The following is a 26,158-nucleotide window of genomic DNA, read 5'->3' as shown; positions in this document are numbered from 1 at the left end:
CTTCCTGCCTTCCACCCCATTTTGCAGTTCTCTGGACCCTTGAAAATGGACCCTGCCCACTCCCTGAAATAGTTAAATAGTTTGTATCACTGAAATTGTCTTCTTTAATCAGTTTAACCCAGTTTAATATCCACTTACTTCCTGCTATATGTTAGAGGGAAATTTTTTTAAAAAATGTTATTGATTTATTTGAGAGAAAGAACACACCTGAGGGGGGAGAGGGGGAGAGGGGGAGAAGAAGAGGGAGAAGCAGACCCCCCAGTGGACAGGGAACCAATGTGGGGCTGGATCCCCGGACCTCTGGACCACGACCTGAGCAGATGTTCAAACGACTGAGCTACCCAGGAGCCCCTGATCGAGAACAGTTTTTAAAAAGCTACAAGACATAGCTCTTAGTCCACAATTATTTATATTATGATCAACTTAGGTGTATAAAATATTCATGCTAAACTTCGGTTAATGTCTAATGAAAAAAAAAGCAAATTCATGAATCCTGGATCTGGTTGCATTTTTGTTCCCAAAGTTAAATTGTTGCTAATAAGTAAATTCTTGTTATGAATTTGAATTGTGGCCCATGCAGATGAGAATCATGGATGCCTGAGTCAATAAAAAATGAGTTTGAGTTTGGATAAGTATGTTTTATAAGCCTATTATTTCACAAGAGGAAACTGACTCAGCTAATATTGCCACCTACGAAAACTGTATAATTTATATCTACTTAAATTAATTTTGTCATCTGGTAGGAGGCCAACCTACCCATTTGAAATAGGAGCACCCATTCGAAATATATAGTTAAATTTTGCGTACAGAGAATAGTTGTGCGCTTATCGTAGGTGCAGAGAACGCATCATTAAAATTAGATCCCAAAGCATAAATCCAAAATCATTAAAATTCCTGGGTGAAGCCATTTAAAGTGTTAAAACTAAACAACTGCAACTTTTTATCAGCTACAAACCATTCTGGCCCACTCTTGCAAAAAAAGCTCACAAGGCAATTTGGGTTGGAGGCATTTTTCTCCTTTAACTTTTCCAAATACAGCTTTGTATTAGCATGTTCAATAAGGCAACTAACACTTCCACTTGATTGCTTGAAAGCATTCTTGACCCTCATTTCATTCTAGTTGGAGGTAATTACTTGCTTCTAATGCAAAGTGCTAAAGACAGCCTTAAATTCTGTTGAATTATTATGTAGATTGGGAATCAGGCCTCCCCAGTTCCTCTCTTAAAACAGCACCAGGACTCCAATCTCTATTTTGTCAAATTCAAAAGTCAACCTATTTTTCCGGAGTGAAAAATTCTCACTTAAAGTAAGACACTGGTCCTGGAACGGTGGAAAGCAATGGGTGAACTGCTTTGGGAATGAGGTCAGGAATGAATAAATCAATAATGGTGGAGGGGAAGCATGTACAATCAGGATCTCATGTACCACAGGACTGGGGAGTGGAGCTCTCACTCCTTCTTCCTATCTGGTGCACTGAAAGTACAAGCTTTTGTTCAGGCAATCTAAGCAGAAGCTCTACAATTTAGCCACAGTCACTGGATAATTTTGTTGTTTTTACCTGAGTCTAGATGGAGATTCTGAATATTAACTCATTTAAATTCAAATCAATCATTTCTCTACACTAAGAACTCATCTCTCCATTAATAGTATTCACGGTAAAATGGAGCAGGGTTACTCTTTGCCTCATTCCTGGAATCAATAAAAAAACAACAGTAAAAGGCTATTTTTTCTGTGAATACCTAAATGACTTCATAACCATTACTCCACTCAGAGGAAAAATTATTCTTATATCACAGCGAGGGAGAGAGAATGCATGGCTTCTATTAAGACTAATGGAGGTTGGGACGCAAAGTTCAGTTGTCAGGAAGGAAGTTAGTTGCCACAGCCTGGAGAACTGGAGGGAAACTGGGTAATCAGTTCCTCCGAAACCAAGGAGCTTATTGTTTTATTCTCCCTCCTTCCTGAGAAAGTAAAGCACAGGATCATATATGTTCCTAAGAAGGGTAAATGAAATATCTTCCAAAAATTAAAAAAGATGGCAAATATAACAATAGGAGCTCAACTGCAAGGGATCGTGCATTAGCTGTTTATTTCACAGTGTAGAAAATTTAAGTCTAGAAAATGTAGAAAAAAAACATCACACTCGAACAACGGGGGACAGAGGGGATGATTTACGACCTCGGTTCATCCCGGGAGGGTAGCCCCCAAGCTCATTTTCTGCTACATTTCTACTACTTTCCATTTTCTAAAATTATGCTTCTGGTCTAATCAAAACACTATTTTGACACAGCCTTTTTAATCTTCCTTTTTTTTTTTTTTCTCCCACAAAATCACCTCAGGCATCACAAATCCATTTTATTGGAAACCATAATCTTGTACTTAAAGAACAACTCAGCGTTAACCCTGGGCCCTCTGGACACCTTTTATGGGGTTTAGACAGTCCTAGAGTCTTTAGAATGCCAGATGGGGGGGTGAGACAGCGAGGAGGGTTTCACAGCCCCCCTGCCACAGCCCCAGGGCCCTTTTACGGGCCTAGCACTTTCCCCGAGCCAGCAGAGGACCACTCAGTCCTCATTTCCAGGAAAGCCACGCTGCCCAGCGTCCTCCCCAGCAGCAGTGGCACCTTCTGTCTTGAGCTTCCAGCCCATCAAAAGACGGCCAGGAGTTCGCCCGAGTTGGTTTTACTCAGTTTGCTAAGTAAGCTTCCAGTGTGAGAGAAACACAATGTCTCCTCAGGTCAATTTGGGCTGAAAAGGCTGTAAATACAGATGATCCAACACGAAGGCCCGGGAAGAAATCCCGGTGGAGGGAGGCAGAGAGCAGCTTCCATGGAAGAGCAGTGCCACTGGGCCGGGTGCTAGAATCCCAGCCTTCCCTCGGGGACGGAGGCCGCCTTCTGGGCAACGCACCAGCTTACGCTAACAGATGAATTCTTTGGGAAGCGTTGCTCTCTCATTCGTCCACTTACCAGTGAGTAGACATTGCAGAACTCTGGGCCGGGCTCTGTGCAAGGCACCTGGCTTTTACCACAGAATAAGCAAATGGAAGAAAATCCCTGCCTTCATGAGGCTTACATCCTTGGGGTGAGTAGGGGGTGCAGCATAATTAGGGACATAAGAAACGAAGACAGATGGGGACAATCTAATTTTCTTCTTGCTAAAGACCTTTTTATATTCATCCCTCCTGGGCCTGTGATTACATGATTTTTTTTTTTTTAATCCAAACAAAACCCTCTTTTCCATGCTGTGTCATAATGAATATTACATTTCCTAGCTCCAGATCATCTTGGCCTCTAAACTGTTGGCTGGGGCAGCCCCAGTGGCGCAGCGGTTTAGCGCCGCCTGCATCCCAGGGCATGATCCTGGAGGCCCTGGATGGGGTCCCACATCAGGCTCTCTGCATGATGCCTGCTTCTCCCTCTGCCTGTGTCTCTGCCTCTCTCTCTCCCTGTGTCTCTCATGAATAAATAAATAAAATCTTTGAAAAAAAAAAAAAGAAGTAAACTGTTGGCTGTGGAAGTGACACAATAGTCATCTATTTCCCTCGTTTAAAAAAATGAAAGCCATGCCACAGGAATTGTTAACCAGTGTTCCAGACAGAGCCAGGACACGTCTACCTCTGGATTTCCAGCACCCTACATCAGGGAAGCGCTTCTGTGTCCTGCCGGGATGAAAACTATTGCCTCGGGCAGCCTTGGGGTAAGAGGAGCAGCACCCAGGGCACACAGGCCTCTCTTTTGATCCGTCTACACTTGGGCCCTTGAGCTCCTCAGCCGATGACCAGTAAATAAGTCCCCTGCTGGGCCCCCACAACCCTCCTGCACCCTGTATGTGCAAACCACACCCCACATTTGTTAAAGAATGCAGTATCCGGGTGTGGTGTACGCCAAAGGAATCTCACATGATTTCCCACGTGTACGAACCACGTTTTGGGTCTTAACTCACCTTCACGTTTTAGAAGCGACTAGTCCCATGAATCAGATGTGGTATCTTGTCACAATCATGAACCCGAAGCATGAATGTTGCGCTGAGACTCTGGGGGGAAAGGACTCTAGGGGACCCGTGGCGCCTCTGGAGATGCCTCAGGCCTGCACGCTCAGGGGGGGAGGCCGCGTGGCGGGGTGTCCCCCCGCAGGGGGTGGAAGGGTGCTCTGCACAAGGGTGCTGTCTGACAGGGAGCTCTTGCACTTTAACCTCCAGTCTCTCTCTTCTCTACGATAGTTTTTATCTATGTCCCAGAGCACAGGGATCAGCCTGTGCAGTCAAACACCCAGCGTCAGCCGCACACGGGCTCACAGGCCTGACGCCCCGGCCCTGTAATGGCCCGACCACCAACCCCCTTCTGCCACTTTGAAAACTGAGAAGTCACTTAACCTCTCTTTACCTCAGTTTCTTCATTTGGAGAATGGGAGTCATAGCATCTACCTCAGGTCATTAGGAGAAGCAAATGAATGAATACTTCTAAATATGCTTAGAGCAGCACAGGGCAGGTCTCTATCTCAATAAACCTGAGCTGTGCGGGCACCTGGGTGGCTCAGCGGTGGAGCATCTGCCTTCCGCTCAGGGTGTCATCCTGGGGTTCTGGAATCGAGTCCCGCATCGAGCTCCCCGCATGGAGCCTGCTATTCCCTCTGCCTGTGTGTCTGCCTCTCTCTGTGTCTCTCATAAATAAGTAAATACTTAAAAAAAACCCCCAAAACCAAAAACCTAAGCTGTGGCTAGAGGGAAGGAAAAGCAGAGGGCATTTGTGAAAAACAAGCAAAACTGGCCAGTCAAGCTCTCCATAAGCAACAATTCCACTCTTAAAGTTGTTCTCGCTTTAGGGCAAAAATAAGAGAGTTGCTCTTTATAGGATTTATGATGGCTCGAATTCGCCTTGGAGAGGGGTAATTCCTTAGATTGCGGTGCAGCGGTGACAAAACCAGTGCAAATCAGCTGTTTGTGGATTTTGAATCAGATTCTTTTGTAAGTGGGTTGGGAAAGGTACTCCAGAGGTCTGTGGAGGTGGAGGGTGAGGTGGGAGGGCATGTTCCCAGAGGCATCTATGGATGCCCTCATCAATATCACAACTCTCTTTTGGGGAGTCCAGGTTGCTTTGATTCAGGCTGAGAGAAGGAAGGGTTTGAGAGAAAATCAGTGACGTTAGATCCCAAAAGGATCTCAGACAACACCAATCCGGACCTGTCAAGATCCAGATGCGTTTCTGTGCCCGGAGCCCCAGAAGGGCAGCATCGCGTCTGTCCTGTGCGCCTGAGCACTCTGGGCCCAATACAGCGCCTAGCACACACAGACATCTCCACAGACCGAAGGAAGGAGGGTGCAAATGTGTGAATGTTAGTAGGCATTTCTCCAGGTGCCCCCCAACTCTGGCGTTGGAAATACCAACTGCTCCAATTATTTTGGAAAGTAATCTGTTGGGTGCAGCTTGACTGGTTCATCAACCAGAGGTGAACTTACCAATCATAAGAGGACGTTGTCCTGTCATGTGATAGATGCATGAGGAATGAATGGTAAAGGGAAAACGAATGCTAAGCTAAGTAAGCAATAGAAATAGATAAAAAAACAAAACAAAACAATTTAAGAACTACTGTTTGCTAACGTGGTGGACTCTGAGGTCCAAATTGTCCTTAGACTACAGGTGAGATGAAAAAGGCAAATTCTGGGCAGCTTTTCATCACTCAAGGAAGACTGGAAGAAAGGAAGACTGGAAGCGTGTGAGAAAACAAGCCAGTGAGCAGTCCCTTTAGAGGTAAAGCCCCCTGGCAGGGGCTATGGAAACACCTCCTCCAGAATCTCAGGGCCAGGCCTCTCCCTACGTCCTCTGGCTCTAGCAGGTAGGGCCCCTCCTACCTCACTGGCCTGCCCAGCTCTCCGCCCACCCAACCAGCATTCTTCAGAACTGCCTGAGTCCCAGCGCTCCCTCCCTCCGACACTTCTCATTCAGGGAGCCCTGGACTTGCAGTTGGCAAGTGTCTTGCTTTCCTGGGGCTGCTGTAATAAATCACTGCAAACATGGTGGCTTAAAACAGGAGAAATTTATTCTCTTACAGTTCTGGAGACTAGAAGCCCGAAATCAAGTTGTCAGCAGGGCCACATTTCCTCCAAAGACTCTGAGGGGAGGACTGTTTGCTGCCTCTTCCGGCTTTAGGTGGCTCTAGGAACTCCTGGCTTGTGGGTGTAGCACTCCCATCTCTGCCAGTCTTCACGTCATCTTCCTCCTCTCGGTCTTAGTAGGACACTTGAAATTGGATTTGGGGCTCACCCATGTAACCCAGAATGATCTCAAGACTCTTAATTACATCTGCAATGACCCTTTTCCCAAATAAAGGCACATTGACAGGTTCTGGGGATTAGGAAGTGGACACACATATATATTTTTTTGGTCATATCTTTTTGGGAGCTACTTACTATTTGATTGACCACCGAAAGTGAGGTCAGCAACCAGTTCTCTTAATTCGATTTGTGGGGTTCAAGCAGAGCTCTGTGCATTACCTCACAGGAAAAGTCAATGATGCCAGTGCCTATTATAGTGACAGTAATGTGAACTCCTCAGGATGGGAAATTGTATGAAACAAAGACAAACCCAGGTCCAATTTAGAAGAAGCTGTCTACTAACATAACGTTCCTGAGCGTTATGTGTTCCATGTTCAGTGCCAACAGCTGAGCACAGTGCTCGCTATTTAAGAATGAACAAAGGTAGTATCTAAGAGGCCTGCGTAATAAGCAAATAAAATCCTTAAAAAAAATAATAAGAGGCCTGTGTACTAACAGAGTGTCTGACCCACAGACTTGTCATTCCTGACATTTGGTCACCACAGCCCCATCTTCCATATTTCGTCTCCCAACTGCTACTTAGCTAGAGCTGTGTCCAGTAATGACAATTTATACTTGATACCCTCAATTAAATGCTCATTTTTGTAGGGCTCCCAGCAAAAGTTTTCAGTGACTCTATACCAGCACACCTAAGCCATAGCCATCCAGTGAGACCAGCTGTGTTTGTCAGTCTTACACTTTTTGTGTGTGGGCTTTATTTTCATTCTGAACCCAAAGAGGTGGCAGGAAGGTGAGGACCCAGGAAAAGGCAAAATCGCTGCCCTCCAAAACTTGGAACTAAGTTTGGTGTAAGAGGAGGGCAAGGTGTTTGCAGTCTGCCCTGTGGGGTGGATGTCACTCATGTCATCGCTGGATGGAAGATGAAGCGGTGAGAAGAGAGGCAGTGTGGGTACAGCAGACCTTTTCCAGCTGGAGCAAAAGGGCAGATTTTAGTTTAGCTTCCCAGGTGACTACTCACTATGAGACTTGGGCAAGTTATTTTACTTCTCTGGAGGCCAAGTTCCATCATCCTGAGGGAGCCAGATTACATCATTCCTAAGGTCCTTTCCGCTTCAGACGTGCTTGGAAGAGCCTGCCATAAAGATGCAGACTAATGAGTGTGTTCGTGAGTGTGGGTGAGCCAACGTTTATTAATTATTTAATACATATAAGCACCACACTTGTGCTCCATAAAGTCAGTCTTATTTACTTATGAAGGGTTCAGAGCCCAATAATCATAATAACACTAACAACAACTAGCATTTCCTGAGCACTTATTTCATGCCGGGTGTCGTACTAATGTGTCTGATCCATTACCCAAACTCACAAATCCGTCTTCTCTAACATCTGGTCACTGGAGCCACATCCTCTGTATCTTGCCTCCAACTGCTACTTAAACTAGAACTGTGCCCAGTAATGATAATTTTAATTTAATACTCATAATTAAAATGCTAATGTTGTTAAATGCCTCAAATACAAGTCTTTAGCGAAACCCTCCATGCATAACTAAGCTACAACAACCCAGTGAAGCCAGCCGGAGGTGTTGGTCTTAATATGTCTGAGTTTTACATGCATTTGCCTGTAAATAATTAAATACTCATCACAGCTACCCTATGAAGGAGGTACTCTGATTTTTCTCAATTAACAGGTAGGAAATTAAGGCCTAGAGAGGTTAATTAACGTATTCAAAGTCAATTCAGTTAGTAGGTGGCAGTCATGACTCAAATTCCAGAGTCTTCTATTCACTCTAAGTTCCATGAGGGTGGCAACCACATCTGTCTTGTTTGCTTATCCCTTTGGTGCCTAGCACAGTGCCTGGCCCAGAGCAGGTGATAAGGAAATACTTGGGGATGAATGTCTAATTCACATCCCTCACTCTTAACCCCCATGCTGTTCACATCACATAATCAACCCTCCCTGTGATCTTTATAAGTGGTAACAAGGGGGACCTCACTAGTCAACATAGGTAGATTAGCATAATTCCTTCTATCTCCAGTCCTGGAAAACCAACTGGAAGCAAGGGCACGTTTTTTCCAACTATTAATTAATTAATTAATCAATCAATCAATTTATTTATTTATTTAAAAAGATTTATTTATTCATGAGAGACAGAGAGAGAGAGTGAGAGAGAGAGAGAGAGAGAGAGGCAGGGACACAGGCAGCAGGAGAAGCAGGCTCCATGCAGGGAGCCTGATGCAGGGACTAGATTCCAGGACTCCAGGACCACGGCCTGGGCCAAAGGCAGGTGCTAAACCACTGAACCCCCAAGGGATCCCTTTTCCAACCTTTTAGACACAGGATGATGGACTTAAGAGGTATATTTGCATCAAGGATGCTAAAGTGGATAAGCCTGTTTCCCTTGGCCTTGGTTCTGAAAATGACACTCCTACAGACCATGGGTCCGGATTTTGCCATGGAAACACTGCCTGGCCAATCGGCTGTGTGACCGACCACCTCTTGGGAGAGCTCTGATGAGTTTTCATCGTGCCTCTGCCTTTTGACCACAAATAAAGTTGTTTCACTTTTCTATCACCAGAACTGGCTCCTTGTTAATGCGTCTCCAGCCCTAACAGAAGAGAAATGAGAAGGGAGATGGCGTGAGTGTCCCAGTGGCACTCAACCTGCTACCACGAACGCGGAGCAGGGCAATCCATCCCATTAGAGTTGACAGGGTCCCTGAGACAGAAGGGATGCTGCCAGCTGAAGCCGTCAGCGCCCCGGGTGCAGCCACCTCCAGAACACGAGTGTGCAAAGGAGGCCTCCTGGAAAGTTTTGCTGCAAATTGAAAACATTCAGCTCCGTGGAATCCAAGAGGGTTGATTGTTTAGTAAATATTTCATCGAGAACATTAGCTGTGGAATTTGGATGCTTAAGTAAAGCAGATAATTAAATGTAAATAATTAAAAATTAATAATGTTTGAAATGTTAAGCATAATGAGACAGGCGATATTTCAGCAATAAAGGCAGCCCACTCATCCCGAATATCTGCTGAGCACCTTCAGGGCTGTGTCCCAGCAGGTGCAGCCTGCGTCCTACTGTCACCAGGCGTCTTCTGTGGTGGAAGCCACCACAGCACAGGTATCTTTACAAAGGAACTCCACGGAGCAGGGTGAGGGGGCTGGCGGTGAGGAGGGGAGGTGTAGATAGATTGCCAGAAATCACACTTCCAATCAGAAGGAGCTCCAAATGAAACAAAGAGGAGTCCACACGTGTCTCGTGAACCAAGTCATGGAACAGAGGCCTGGAGAGTTGCTCCACTGAGTCTCATCCTTGCTTCCTCACCTTCCAGTATTTCCCCTTCCCTCCCCAGCAGCTACTTCTCCTCAGTCTAAAAATAATATGTTCAAGAGTTCCTGTTCGTACAAAGAGAATTCTCTGTGTGTCCTCCTGCACACACAGTGCTCCTCTCTCCTTTCTTTCCTCATCAAGCCTGTTGAGACAGTGGAACACAGTCGCTCGCTCCCTCCCTCCCTCCCTCCCTCCCTCTCTGCAGCCCCCTGCCCTACCCTCCAAACCATGCGAGAAATACTCTTATCAGAGCTACCAACGCTATACTCCTCCATGCATCCACGGATCTCTCAGAACCGCCCCACAGCATCTTAAAATCGTAACCATTTTTCTGAAATCCTCTCCTCCTCTGGTTTTAGACCTGACATTTTCTACTCATGTTCCATCTACCTCTCTGATGATCAGTTTTTAGTTCCTGGGCTGCCCTTCCATGGGAGCCTAACTCCTAAGTTCTTTTCTTCTCCACAAAGGGGCCTGCAAATAAAAATGCAGCAGAGGAGCACCCGAGTGGCTCAGTCGGGTTGAGTGGCCAAGTCTTGATTTCGGCTCAGGTCATGATCTTGGGGTTCTGGGATCGGGCTCCAAACTCGGTGGGGAGTCTGCTTGAGGATTTTCTCTCTCCCTCTGCTCCCCACTCCACCCTCACCCCCCACCGCTTACATGCTCTCTCTCTCTCAAATGAATAAATAAATCTTTTTAAAAAAATGCAGCAGAGACAAGGCAGGAAACTTAAATGCCTGAAATGGATGGGAGATGATGAATGGGTATAAGGCAACAGGGAGTGGTGGAGCCTGTGGCAAATGGATATTGACTACCTTAGTCCTAAAGGCAATCAAATTGAAACACAGTCAGTTTTGATCTCTTCAGGGGCCTCACTGAGAACAATGACTTATACACAGAAGTATAATTAGCTCCATAAGGTCAGAGGAAAACAAAATCCTGTTTATGTGTTTCTCTGGTAATGGGGGCTGACATCAGTATCAGGTACAGGTTCATGGTGGTTTTACATTGGCTTTTCTCATCACCTCACACCAGTAACACTAGCTGGGCACAAAGTGTGTACTTACCAGCTGAACTCATTCATTCCCTGTTCTTCCTTTAAGTTTGTGCTTACTCTAGTCTTAGAAATGCCTACGGGGTATTTGCCTTCATTAGTGCATTTGCTTTCTCTTCTACAACTCAGCAGCCTCAACTCTTCCTTATACCATCTGCCATCAAACTATCAATCATTTTCTTTTAAAAAAAATTACTGCGGATTTAACATGGTTTGAAGTCATGAGTGGAAAATGTCTGTGCATCCTATAGTTGAGAAGGGGCTAACATCCAATACATAAGGAACTCAAACAATCCAACAGCAAAACCCCAAACAACCCAATTAAAAAATGAGCAGAGGAACTGAATAAACATTTTTTCCAAAGAAGACATACATCCAGATAGCCAACAGCGACATGAAGAAGTGCTCAACGTCACTCATCAGGGAAATGCGAATCAAACCACAGGTTATCACCTCACACCTGTTAGAATGGCTTTCATCAAAAAGACAAGACCTAACAAGTATTGGTGAAGATGTGGAGAAATGGGTATCCGTGGTGCACTGTTGCTGAGAATGTAAACTGGTGCAGCCATTAAGAAAATCAGTATGGAGATTCCACCCAAAAATTAAAAAGAGAACTACCCCATGATCCAGCAATCCTACTTCTGAGTACATCATTTTTCAAAAGAAGTCAAAAAAAGGACATCAAAGAGATATCTGCATTCCCATGTTCAATGCAGCATTATTTACAATAGCCAAGTTATTTAATTTAAGTGTTCATCAACAGATGAAAAAGAAGGAAGTTCTGCTATTTGTGACAATGGGGATTTTGAAGGTATTATTAAGTGAAAGAAATACATAAATATTGCATGGTATCACAATATATAGAAACTTAAAAAAAAAAAAAGTCAAACTCATGAGGCACCTGGGTGGCTCAGTGGTGGACTGCCTGCCTTTGGCTCAGGGTGTGATTCTGGGGTCCTGGGATCAAGTCCCACATCAGGCTCCCTGTGAGGAGCCTGCTTCTCCCTCTGCCTGTGTCTCTGTCTCTCTCCGTGTGTCTCTCATGAATAAATAAATAAAACCTTTAAAAATAAATAAAAATTTTAAAAGTTAAACTCAGAGGTAGAAAAGTAGTTGCTCCAGAGTGAGGGTATCGGGGAAAATAGGGAAAGGTTGGTAAAAGGGTATAAACTTTCATCTATAAGATCAGTAAGGTTTACAAAAATATAAAAAAATATATAAAATAGTGACAGTAGTTAGTATCATCCTATTATATATTTGAAATTTGCTAAGAGTAGAAATTAAATGTTCTCAACGCCCCCAATTGTGAATTTAACATGATTATTTTTAAAGATCTGGGTATCTCAAGACCCCAGAATCACGCCTTGAGCCAAAGGCAGACGCACCACCACTGAGCAACCCAGGCATCCCAATTTAACCTGATTTTTAACTATACTGGTAATTTAATGAGATTATTGTTGTTTTTTTAATGTTCTGGTTATAAAATTCTGGGTTTTGAGTTCTCTGACTTATCTTTACTTCCCCCATAAGTCCTATTATTTTTTAGTGTTTTATTTGCAAAACTTTGGTTTCTCAGAAAAGCTTGTACCATCAAACATCAAAAACGACAATCAAAAAGAAATGACCAGCCAAAACCCCAAAACCACTTTCAAGGCCAGCATAGGACCTCTGTTGTGATCTTATCTTTCCTTTTGGTTTCTATTAATCACTCCTATGGAGGCTTATATTCTCCAGCCCGGACCGTTCTCTGAAGAGGTAGGGGATATTCAATTATCTACAAAAAAAAATCTCAACATGGCATCTTCAATGAATGTATCCAGAATAAGCCTTTTACAGCACCCCTTTCTATCCTCCCTGCTACTGCCACAGGCTCTGCTTCTCTTCCTGTCCTAGTTTGGATTGTGGCCTCTGAGTTCATTTTGAATTTTTATTCTCTTTAGGTCCTACCTTCAGTGGGTTGCAAAGTCCTATTGATTCTCCCTCTGAAATAGCTTTACATCCGACCGTTCAGTATCTAATTCTGCTGTCACTCCCTCATCGAGGAGCTCATCTTTGGCCTGAAGAAATCCACCAACGTTGAACCGTTTCTCTGTCTCCATCCCTTCTCTGCACACTGACATTTCAGACAGACTGACAGATAGACAGTAAGGGGAACTGATGAGAGACGAAATAGGCTGTTAACCTTCCACTCAGGTCAGAAGCCGCCTTGGCTCTTCATGGGCTTACTTAAAGGCAATGAATTATGTGGACAGGTGCTACCGTTCAGGTAAATCAGAGGAGGAAAAAAAAAATCAGATGATCCTGAGAACCATCTAAATTTGTTCCATCTGTTGGCTGTCAACAGGGGAAGAGGCTGATTTTCTGAGTGCCTGGCACTTAGAAGATGGTTGAGAGATATTTGTTGAATGAAGGCTGGAACACTGGTTGGGGTCTTAGGAACCTGAGAACTCCCTGCCCTGTTCTCCTACCCAACTCAGATTTCGCATTCTGTCTTAAAATCCTTCCATCAATAAAGAGAAAGGAGAAGCTGGTTGGTGTTCAGTCAGAGGATGTGTGTTCTCTTCCTGGAAGAACAGGCACTGGATTGAATTTGGGGGATTTCCTGATTCTTGGACATGCCAGGGAACTGAGGATGGAGTACGGGAATGATCTTGTAAACGATGGGATACTTTCCTGACTAGTCTTGGGTTTTTTCTTCTACTCACATCTCTGCTTCTAACCAAAGGAAGCTCTGAGTCTCAGTGTGTTCAAGTGTTACTTCATTATGCTTAATAAATAAGTTTGAAATTATTTGTCTATTTCTAGTATATTGATGTATTTATTTATTTCTGTATTTCTGTGATTTTTAAAACTTCCATTTAAAATGGTTATCTAGGGGCACCTGGGTAGCTCACCTGGTTAAGCATCTCCCTTCGGCTCAGGTCATGATCTCTGGGTCCTGGGATCGAGCCCCACATCAGGTTCCCTGCTCAGCGGGGAGCCTGCTTCTCCCTCTCCCTCTGCCTGCCATCCTGCCTACTTGTGCTGATCACTCTTTCTCTCAAATAAATGAATAAATAAAATCTTTAAAAAAATAAAATGGTTATCTAGAACCAATTTCTCTATTTCAAATTCATTCCATAACTTCTAGTCACCTGACTGGTTATGAATAAGTTCCTCAAATGGCATTTAAGGCTCTTCATAATAGGACCCTACCTACCTGTCTCTCTTCAGCCTTCAATCCACTTATGTAAGACTGGCTATAGCCTGCTCAGCCCTATGATGCTTTCTGAACATATCCTATTTATGCCCTCTTCCTACTTTGGCTTAGTTTTTTCTGTTATCTAGAATTATCCTTCTTAGCCCAGATTAATTATTTCCTCTTTCATGAAGAACTTTCTGATCCCCTTTCCTTTTTTCCCCCCTCCTTCTCTTTACAAGTGGATAAGAGGCCTCTTTCTTCAAAATCCTAAATTACATAGGAATGCAAACAATAATTCTATCAATAAGGTATACTATGTAGACCTTCCAATACATCATTTATTATATCATTTTAGGCTACACTTCCTTGTGATTTTGATTTATCTGTGCTAATTTTTTTAAATTTTTATTTATTTATGATAGTCCCAGGGAGAGAGAGAGAGAGAGAGAGGCAGAGACATAGGCAGAGGGAGAAGCAGGCTCCATGCACCGGGAGCCCGACGTGGGATTCGATCCCGGGTCTCCAGGATCGCGCCCTGGGCCAAAGTCAGGCGCCAATCCGCTGCGCCACCCAGGGATCCCCTATCTGTGCTAATTTCTTGACACTAACCATGTCTTAGTTCTGCATCTAATGGAACTACTAAATGGCATCTTTAATTCTTGGACATGGTTTCCTGTCTCCTTTGCCAATTCCTCTTCTATAGAACCATTATATTGGATCTTTCCAGTTTCATCCCGAATTCTTCTGATATCATGTATTTCTCATGTTGTCTATTTCCATGGCTTTGGATAATATTTGCCTGCTAACAACTTCCAAATGTGCCTCTTCATTTTTAATTTTTCATTTGGATTTCAAATCCATACAGCTAGGAGCCAACTCAGATATCTAAGACTCAACATGTACAACTGGATTCTTGACCTTCTCTAAACCTAAAAAGGAGGAGGAGAAAAAAGAGGAAAATAACTTCTATTAAAAACCGGGAAGACTTTTCTGATGGTCCTAGAATCGCACATTCCCAAAAGGACCTTGGAATCATCTAGTCCATGTCCTCATTTGGAGGTGAAAGCCCACATTTTCTGGTACAAAATCCAATGTTCCTTCCACCAAATAACCCCAGCTATGGGCCTGAGAAAAATCTCTACTATCTATAATTCATTATCAGAAGTGGAACAATTAATGCAATTTCTAAAGCTAAGTGATTATAAAACTGAAAATAAATCTCCCAGATTTACTCCATTTGGGCAACCTCACAAATACTATTTAATTACCATGTAATAATGTTTTCTAAATTAAGAGTTGACCCCACAAGGGGAACGACTCCATAGAAAAGATTCTTTCCTCTCAAATTCCAATAACACACATGTACAAAATGTCTCAAGAAAGAATATCCTTCAACGAAACTTGCTGGTGAACTTTTGTCCAAGGGGAAAGGCTCATTTATAAGAAGAAAAATACCACTATTTTTGGTGTGTATCTTTTCTACTGTATTTTACCGTATGAACAACCAAATAAACTGCAAGTTTGGTTCTTAAGAGAAGATCTGTTGCTTCAAATTAAAGACAAAAAAACAGATACTTGGGACACCTGGGTGGCTCAGGGGTTGAGCATCTGCCTTTGGCTCAGGGCGTAATCCCGGGGTCGTGGGATCAAGTCCCATATCGGGCTCCCTGCATGGAGCCTGCTTCTCCCTCTGCCTGTGTCTCTGCTTCTCTCTCTCTCTCTCTCTCTCTGTCTCTCATGAATAAATAAATAAAATCTTAAAAAACAACAACAACAACAACCAGACATTTGCTTTAAAGAGCTATATACCAACAAAATAAAGTGATAGATGGGCACACTATTCGTAGCATATATGACAAAGAGATAATATCTTAATTATATAATGAGCTTCCGAAGTCAGGAACCAATTCCTGGTTCTTTCTGAAACCATGCCCCTTAGGGTCAATGAGGTGAAGACTAGGAGAAAATCTAAAGCCTTTTTTCAGAGAATTGTTTCTCCTTAATTGTCTATAACTTCTTTTCAGATTCCACTAACACACGTGCTAGCTGTCTCTGCGGAATTCTGGACTCCGCGTCAACTGATATGGTGCTGGCCTATCAACAGGCAAGGCCTTGCGTTCCTTAGCCTGAATGGTCTTAGAGCACAGAAAACCCTAGACTGGCCCACCAAGAACTAGCCAGCCTAAGCCAGTTTAAACTAGCTTGAGCTCAGTCAATGCCTACACAGATGAGCCAAGGTGTTCAGCAGTGACCTCTGCATCATTATAACGTTAAAGTCTCCATCGCAGGAAGAGCACAAGTGTCATTAACATAACATAGGAAGCCTGCACAGGCATGTTTTCTAAGTATGCTGCGCAACCTCATGCCCACCTTTATTTGGGATGACAAAGCTCCCCTTTCTAAATAAACATTTATCCTAAGCCCCAAATAAAAAGAACCTGCTCACTCCTGCTCAGGAGTCATGGCTGCAGAATTTATTCCCTGTGATTGCCTTATTTGCTGCAATTAAAGATTACTTTGTGCCTCAACTCCACTTGGTGTCATCTCTAGCGGAACTCCCCCAAGGGGAGGAGTCACATTAGTTGGCTTACGCGTCCTGTGCTAACAAATGACCGCTCAGAGTCTCTACTTCTGGTGAGAAGTTGGTACAATACTTCAATGAATCGTCCTCAATTACACCTGAGATGTTCTAAAAGGTCTAGCACAGAAACCATACCTCGTAAGGACAAGCTCATGAGAGTAGAACTTAATTTTGTTCACAGCTGTATTCCTAGGCTCTAGAAAGCTTGTGGGAGTTGTCCTTAATTTTGCTCATGGCTATATTCTGAACTTTTCAGGTATTTAATAATAATAATAATTCTTGAATTAAATTGCATCAAAATGATTTGAATTAGCACCTTGCCATAGGTCTGTCTATACAAATCCCAAATGTTTTGCTATAAAATGCTAAGGCCAAAGGTCTTTAGTTTTGTGCTAACTTTACAATTCAATTTTTTGACATCTGGGTAATTTCCCCTTTCCAAAAAAAAAAAAAAGAAAAGAAAGAAAGAAAAAGAAAGAAATAAATCATAATAACCAATTAATAGAACACCAATGTTATTCCCAAATTATTACCATTTCTTCTAGTTATTTCTCATTTCACAGCATAATTAACTTGCCAGCCCACACCTTTACATATACATATTTATTCAATTCAACCCAAGTATATAATGCCACATTCACTGAATATAGTGCCACCAGTGATGATTTGTGCCTAGATAATAACTCCTGACTAGAGCTCACTGTTTTATTGGTCTTTGGTGGGATTTTTAAAAAACGAATTCTGCACAAGAGAGGACATTAAAAAAAAGAAAAACCCATAATCTGATTTTTCCCCCCATCTGGTCATTGTATGAGTTTCCTTTTATTAATCTAAACAATAAAGTCACTTTGACATACTATTGCTATTTGTTATTTATTTCCCACATATTTCCAAAAAAGGATTTAAAGTAGTCCATTTTAACATGCAAGTGGCGTCTTCCGTATTTGGCTCCCTGGAAGCAGCCATAAAATTGAATATATACAGCTTGCTCAGGATAACATACTACGGAACTGATTTTTCCCTATGACCAATAAATAAAAGCGTTTATTATATACCTACCTACATATATACATATTATGCTGAAGTAATTTCTATTAAATCAGCAATTAAGCAAAGTAAAATCTGACTTACGAAACAATCAATAGCAGAATGAAATGAAAGTAATTATAGTCTAATTTGTGAATACCATATATAGCCTTAAAAATATTAAGTACAAATTCTATGATACGATTGATTAGCTCCAAATTTCCAAATTTTGACTGAAGACTCCACAGAGGCTTTCTAAAAGGGGGCTGTCTTTCATTCCTTTTTTTTTTCCCCCTTCAGCATTGCTTCAGAAGAACTGACTAGCAAAGGCTTTCCTTTTAGCCTGTTAATAACTACCAAAATATTCACAGTATTCCCTGGGCTTTCTCCACTTCTCACATCGTCAGGTTTTAACATGCAGGCCTTATTCTCAACCCAATTACCTGGATATGAAGCAGGAACTTCGCAGCTGTCACAAAACACCTATACCATTTTAGAAAGGCATTGCTATCAATAACCAAAAACGGGGATTTTATCGCAGACAATATGTGAAATTGCACCTCACTGACAAAACCATTGCAGAACCCGGGTGATAATATTATTATAGTAATTACCATATGTCTTACATCAAATGCAACTCCAGTTTTATTATCATTCAGGCTTTCGAGAAGGAGATAGGAGGGAGCTGTCAGAGTTAGACATAGTTTGTCCTCTATTCAACTGCCAGCTCCCCTCGGAAACACAGGCTTTCTATTCCACCCAAGAAAATATGATTATAACTCCATTTGCATGGAGAACAAGAGAGGCCCTGGGTTAATTACAGGTAAGGGTCTATTTACGTTCACTGGGGCTAGCCACAGCCAGATTCCATTTCTCAGGTGGGGAAAAAGCTGCCAGAGTTTGAACTAAATCCATATTTTTTATTCTCCTCTTGCAGTTCTGTGTGGCCAAAGGGAGCCTGTCAGTCAAAGACCTTTCAAACGTGACCTCAGAAACCTCCATTTGCCAGAGTCTGAATGTAGTTAAAGTAAGTTCAGAACCCGAAGCCTAAACAAAAGAAAAGAAAGATGGAGAGGTCTGAGCCCCCCCCCCCCATGTGAAGTTGGGGAGTGAGGGTGGCACCATGTGTGGTATTGCTGTTACGTAATCAACCGTTTAAAAATGTAAGACAAAGGAGTAGTGACAACTGACAGCAACACCAATATGCTAATGGGACCATTAATTTTCAAAAGACTGGCTATCTAAAAAAATAATTTTTTTTCCCCTGCAAGGCTTTTCTGGCTTTTAGGGCATTTTTTTTTTTTTTCCTGAAGGAAGCATGGACAGCTGATGTTAGAGATGGACCTCTGGGTTCCTTTCTCCTGATTTAGATTAAGCTCTCCAAAAATATATACACAGCAGGCCTTACGCCACTTAGTTCTTGCCACGGTTTAGCTGTCTGCTTACAATCTGATATATTCTAGAGGTCTAAAGCCAGTCTCTTCCCAGTCATTATCATACCCATAACATATGAAACATCTCTGTTATTTTGCTTATACTCACCACTTCTCACTCTCTGATAGCTCTTTTGAAAACATATTTGTTCAACTGTTTATTTTCAGCTGCATCACATGCATATGAGAATGCTAGATCCCCGAAAGCAGGGGGTCCTTACTTGGAACCTAGAACAGCACCAGACACATAGCAGTACTCACTCATTATGTTAAATCAAAGAACAAACTGCCATAATAATTTCAGATGATCTGAATATTCACTCTGGCAGTAGCTAGTGCCAGAGCTCCATCTATTCATAGATGATGTAGATATGGAGGATGCTTTCTTGATAGGCCATTTCTCCAGGAGCCAAAATTTAGGATTCCATTTAAGAAATGAAATGGAAAACAATTCCCGTTTTATGGCTTTAGATTCTTCTGAAGAAAAAACAAGTTACCTCTGAAGGGTTGTAATGCATTCACGCACTGTTTCCAGAAGAACCAGCCAGGGAGAAAAATGAAGGATGAGTCTGACCTCATTTCACTGAAATCAGATGAAGAAAGAGGTAGGGGCTGAAAATAGTACCAACGGGAAGAAGAAAAAGCAATAGCCCTTCTAGTGAGGAAGGTGTGCACGTCACCCCACTGTAAGGAGTATGCCCTACAAATAGAATTCTTTACTTGCAAACTGAAGACCTATATTTTTCTTTTGTTATGGTCAAAATTAAAAACAAAACAAAAGCCTAGTTTGTCAGTCAAGAGGTGTGAGGATAGTTTATAGGAATGCAAGAGGGATGGTCTTGGTAGCAGTCTTGGAAACTGGGCTATGAGGTTATTTCCCAAGTTTAGGTTTCTCATGTCAATGGACAAACCCAAATCCATTCACCTTCAACTCCAAGGGAGATTTCATAGCGGGACAGCTTTCAGCTTCCGTGAGAGTCTTAACGCCTCTCAGAAACTCTGCTCTACTCTGCAAGACTCTCATTTGTGTATGACCAGCTTCTAACCTAATTCCCATCAGCGGCTCTACCCATTTACCCACTTTCCTAAAGCCCCTACCCAGCCCTGCCCCACTTGCTCAAGGCAGGTGGGAAAATGCAGTCCTATAAATTCCCTGACTTCGCACACCCATACCTATGAATGTATTTACTTCCCCATGGAGCCTCATTTCTTTCCTTCTAGTCCTTTCCTTCTAGAAAGGCATTCTCCCCCCATCCGAGGCTAATTCTTCATGCTGTCCACACCAATTACCTCTCACCAAATCCCAGACAGTAACCCCCTTCCTCTCCCACACTGACGACCTCTCTTCTAGTAACTCTTCAGGGCAACAAACGTCAAAGTCTCTTCTGTGTTAAGAAAACTCTTGCTTTGATTCAACGTTCCCCTTTAGCTACTACCTAAGTATTTACCTCTAATTCCTCATTCCTAAGCTATTTAGTGACTCATTGAAATCCAACTTCCATCCCATTTCACTAAGGTTAACAATCACTTCCCAATTCCTAAATCCAATTAATTCAGGTTTCATTTTCTTTTCTTTTCTTTCTTTCTTCCTTTCTTTTTTACTCTCTATATCTTGAAACTCTTGGCATCCCTGACAATCATTCTCTCTTAAACCTTTGCTTACCTTCCTGACTTGGTTTCCCTTTCGCTGATTCTTCTGTATGCCCCTTAAATGTTGTCGCTTTCCTGAGCTTTGCTGTTAGTCTTATCTTCTATGGATGATCAAGTGATTTAATCCATTTTAACAGCTCTAATTACCATCTGGAAGATGCTAATGATTTGAACAAAATATCTGATCTAGGCCACCGGAGTGGGGGTGCTCAGGTCCAAAGTACCTAGGACCAAGTACTGTGGCGGGCTCTGCAGGGAGTCTGCTTCTCCCCCTTCATCTACCCTTTCCCCCTTCTTGTGCCCTTTCTCTTCCTCTCTCTCTTAAAATAAATAAAAAAAAAATATATCTTTGGAGCCCTAGATGTATGTGTCAGACACATTCTGAACTACAGAATCATGTCAAACCAAATTATGGGAAACTGAATTATCATTTACCAATCAAGTCTATTACATGTAAATTTTAAAATGCTATAAAATACTATAAATATAACGGATTTATTATTAAATACACACCTATGTCCCTCAGCCAGGCTTCATAAGGTGGCAGAGGTTACTAAATCATAGAAAAGGAACAATGAATTCCAGTAATTTCAGGGCAGATGTATTACTTAAAATATGCTTAATGGTTACAATTTGGGGAAGTCAAAGCATCACTGTGTTAGTTAACTATTGCCGAATAACAATATTACCACAAATCTGTAGCTTAAAATAACACATATTTATTGCTCAGGTTTTAGAGGTCAGGAGTCTGGGCATGACTTTGCTGGACCCTCTGCTTAGGGTCACAGGGCTACAGTCAAGGTGTTGGCAGGGGTTATGATTTCTTCCGAGGTCTGACCGGGAGAGGGTACAGTTTCAAATTCATTCTGGCTGTTGGCAGAATTTAGTTCTTTGCAGTTTTTTGCTGGCTGTTAGCCGAGGCTGGTCTCAGCTTCTAGAAGCTTTCAGCAGTCCCTCTTTCTTTTTCTTTCTTTTTCTTTCTTTCTTTCTTTCTTTCTTTCTTTCTTTCTTTCTTTCTTCTTTCTTTCTTTCTAACTTTATTTATTTACTCATGGGAGACAGAGAGAGAGGCAGAGACATGGGCAGAGGGAGAAGCAGGCTCCCTGCAAGGAGCCCGATGTAGGACTCGATCCCAGGACCCGGGATCATGCCCTGGGCCAAAGGCAGGTGCTCAACCGCTGAGCCACCCAGGTGTCCCCAGCAGTCTCTTTCCATGTGGCATCCCTCAACAGGAACACTTGACTTCCTCAAAGCCATTAAGGGAAAGAGAAACTCCAGTAAGATGGGAGCTACTAACTCATGTCATGTTATCACATACATATAATCATAAACATCCCATCACTTTTGTCTTGTTACATTGCTTGGAAGCAAGTCACAGGTCCTACTCACCTCAGAAGGCAGAGTCTATATATATTTTTCCTCTATTTATAGGTGTCATAAATACCTTAATTTTTAAATTTTTGTCTGACTTCCCAGTGTCTGCTCTGCATTTGGTTCGCAAGTACGCAGAGATTGAAGAGCGGCTGCTAACAATGCTCTTTAGTGGTCTTTTTGCCAAGAATCCATTCTCTAATTTAGAGCTTGGATTCTCATATTTTGACTTCCTTCTAAGAACCCACACAAAGCAACAGGGGCCTGCAATTCTGCGAAAAGAAAACCTTGTAGATTTGCCATTCACTTCAGCATCTTTTTCCCAAATAGCTTGCTGGAGAGAACGGTAATTAATTCCTTTTGAATTTTACTTGTTTCCCTCCATCTGTTCTGGGGGGAAGAGGAGGGTGGAGAGAAGGGAATTAAGCTAATAAACGATCAAAATGTTCCCCGTGTCAGTCTACAATCACTACTCCTGCCCTAGGAAAATGACAGATTATTTACAACACTACTATTTTTAATTTAATTTATCTTTATTTAAATTTCAGTTGTTAACATATAGTGCAATATTGGTCTCAGGAGCAGAATTCAGTGATTCATCACTGACATACAACACTCAGTGCCCAATCACAAGTGCCCTCCTCAACACCCATCACCCATCAAGCCCATCCCCTGCCCATATCCCGGCCAGCAACCCTCAGCTTGTTCTCCATTGTTAAGAGTCTTTTATGGCCTGTTTTCCTCTCTCCTTTTTTCTTTCCCTCCTTCCCTTACATACATCTGTCTTCTGTCTTAAATTCCACGAATGGTATCATATGGTACTTGCCTTTCTCTGACTGACTTACTTCACTTGGCATAATACATACACTTGAGTGTTATCGATGGCATTGTGGATGGCAAGATTTCATTCTTTCTGATGGCTGAGTAATATTCCATTGTTTAGATATACCACATTTTCTTTATGTATTCATCAGTTGTGGACATTTGGGGTTCTCTCCCTAGTTTAGCTATTGTTGATAATGCTGCTATAAACATTGGGGTGTTCAGAATCTGTATTTTTGTATCCTTGGGCAAATACCTAGTAGTGCAATTGCTGAATTATACAGTAGTTCTATTTTTAACTTTTTGAGAACCTCTCCAGAGTGGCTGCACCATTTGCATGCTCACCAACAATGCAAGGGGGTTCCCTTTTTTCTGCATCCTCGCCAACACTTGTTGTTTCTTGTTCAACACTGCTATTTAAAAATAATATTACCTCTTTGGTAATTCTACGCACTGGGGTAGATGTGGCAGTGACCAGTAGATTTATTTACTTATTTAATAAATACATAAAGAATGTATACTATGTGCCAGATACCATTTGTATGCACCTAATTTATTTTCATAGCAATGGTATGAGTTGGGTATTACTGATATCTCGATTTTACAAGATGTTAAGACAGAAGAACTAAAGACAGATCTACTACTACGTTGCCAAAGCCAGTAGGGGGACATGATCAAAACTGATAGTGGAGCATTCTCCAACCTATGCTGTACTACTTTCTACTCACAATATCCAATAGCAATATAATGCAAGCCACAGATGCAAACTGCATCTGTAATTTTAAATTATCTAGTAGTCACATAAAATTTTTTCAAAAATGAGGTGAAATTAATTTTAGTATATGTGCTGCCAAAGCAAGCACAAGGTAAAATTAATTTTAATAACATTTTACTAAGCCAAAAAGATAGAAAATATTATTTTAACACATAATCAATATGAAATTATTAATGAGATATTTTCATTCTTTTCCATACTCAATCTTCAAAACCTGCTGTGTATTTTATAGTTTTATTACTACATTTGAATTCAGACTAGCACACTGTATGTGTTCATAGCCACCTGTGGCAAGTGGCTACTACAACAGATTGATTACACAACTCTTTGTCTTTCTCTGCTATATTGCGCTGCGGATAGCAAAGCCCCAGATGCAGTTTTTTAATTTACTTTTTTACTATGAGAGGATACTTGATTTGTTTATCCAACCTGAAATTGAAAAACATGTGAATTGGACAAAGACGACTATTGAGTTATTTCATTAGATTTTTAACTCCCTGAAGGCAGGGTTCTTTTTCTCTAATTTTCACCCCTATATTCTTTGTGCCAAGTACAATGTTCACAATATAAGGAAGCACTTAGTAAATATTTTTGAAAGGAAGAACGAAAGGTTTAAAGGAAGCCGGACTCTGTTTTTCATCATCAGTTGCACGTATTAATTATCCAATACATTAAGATGGCAAGATTGGGTTCACTCAATTGAACCTGAAGGCTTGGGAGTGATTAACTGACCCTGGACAGAGGTGAGGGTTAGGGATGGCAAGAGGCCACATCCCCAAGAGCAAAGATGACATATACTGAGGCTAGGCAAGAGGCATCTTTTCACTTATATCTATCCAATTATGCACCTGACCCTTACTAACTGGGGTAGACTCACCCATTTGATTTAGGTTAAACACCATGGAAACTACAAGCAAAACCCATTGTTCAAAACAACTCTAAAACTTGGGTAAGGCAATGGAACCGATGTGCTGCACTTATTGCTGTGAAATTGGGGAAAACGCCCCACTTGAATTACAGTATATTAAGGACTTGATGTGACACAGTTGATATGGCACAAATAATCAGAAACATTTTCTTTTATTAATGTCACCCTCCTAAAGCATAATTTTGGTGCTGCACACAATACTGAATATGGCTATAATACATCACATCATGTTAAAGATCAATGAAGGATGAAAATACAAGTACAATATTCAAAACAATTCAGATTAGGATAAAGCTGTCGACCTTTATGTTCTATTCCCTGGTCTTGGTGAAGAGAGAGAGAAACAACAAGAGTCGGTAGTAAAATGTGAGACTATATTTCACCCTGGTTGGTACTAGAAGTCCCATAATATAAATTGCTAAATGACAGCAAAGTAATATAAGGTCTGTGTGGGGGCTCCCTCCCAATAGTGTGCTCCCAGATTGTCCCCATCAAGCTTCGTTTTCTTCCAATAAATCACATGTTGAAAAGATCACCACTTTCTACTTTGAACCCCAAATTAGGCCCTACAACATATGGTTAATCTTCTGGAAAGCAGCATTAATACTGGCATACACAATTATACCGGAATCAGAAATAAATGACTTTAACAGATTTACGAACAACCTTTATGGATAAACTCATCAATCAAATTTAAATGCTTGAATAATGCAATAATGCCACTTATTAGACAAACCTAAAGAGACTGGATATATTTGATCGTTGCCAAGAGTAACAAAATGTGATCAAAAGGGTACTCTACAGTTAAGGAATAAAAGACTTCATATCCCATTAAAACAAATGGGTCAAATGCAAAACAAGCAAACAAACCAGCCTTGAAAGTTTGTCTGAAACCATAAGTTACTAAAACACACAGGTTTAGTGTGTTACTGTCCTGTTTATTTATGTATCTTCCCCCAGGGCTATTTTTTCTTTTTTAAAAAAAGATTTATGTATTTATTTGAGAAAGAGCATGCATGCACAGAGGTGTAAGGGCAAAGGGAGAGAATCCTCAAGCCGACTTCCCACTGTGCATGGAGCCCCACATGGGGTTTGATCTCAGGACCCATAACATCATGACCTCAACTGAAACTAAGAGTCAGATGCTTGGGACACCTGAGTGGCTCAGTCACTTAAGTTGCTGACTTTAGCTCAGGTTATCATCCCAGGGTCCTGGGATCCAAACCTGCATTGGGCTCCCCGCTCAGTGGGAAGTCTGCTTCTCCCTCTCCTGTTGTGCCTCCCTAGCTCATGCTGGCTCTCTCTCTCTCCCAAATAAATAAATAAAATCTTAAAAAAAAAAAAAAAAGTCAGATGCTTAACTAACTGAGACATCCAGGCGCCCCAGGCCTATTTTTTCTTAATATGCATCTCATCTTTTTTTTTTTTTTTTTAAGATATTACAATTGGGCCTTTGTTAAGTCTCTGTCTCTTTAGCAAGAGTGATAAAAAAGTCTCACATCACTTTCAATTTCTCTTGTTACTAAAATTTTTTTTTTTTTTTGTTACTAAAATTTTGAGGAGCCCAGCTACTTTACTTTTTCTGTCTGCTTATCATTTTGTTATCCTCTAATCCAGCATTGTTTATGGTGGTAAGAAACACACAGTATCAACATAACCGGCAGGAGGGAAAAAAAAAATCACTGGGAAATTACATTACAGTATGATAAATAATGGTACAATCCTAAAACATATT

General features: G+C 41.7%; 1 protein-coding gene across 1 annotated transcript in view; it reads right to left on the bottom strand.

Moving 5' to 3' along the window:
- The window catches only part of ST6GALNAC5 (ST6 N-acetylgalactosaminide alpha-2,6-sialyltransferase 5), a 162,936-nt gene that overhangs the window by 87,351 nt on the left and 49,427 nt on the right, over positions 1-26,158 (bottom strand). The window lies entirely within an intron of this gene.

Source organism: Canis lupus, chromosome 8 (assembly GCF_048164855.1).
Source record: "Canis lupus baileyi chromosome 8, mCanLup2.hap1, whole genome shotgun sequence".
NCBI lineage: Eukaryota > Metazoa > Chordata > Mammalia > Carnivora > Canidae > Canis > Canis lupus.
The sequence above is the reverse complement of the archived record's forward strand: the minus strand, read 5'-3'. Positions and strand labels throughout refer to the sequence as shown.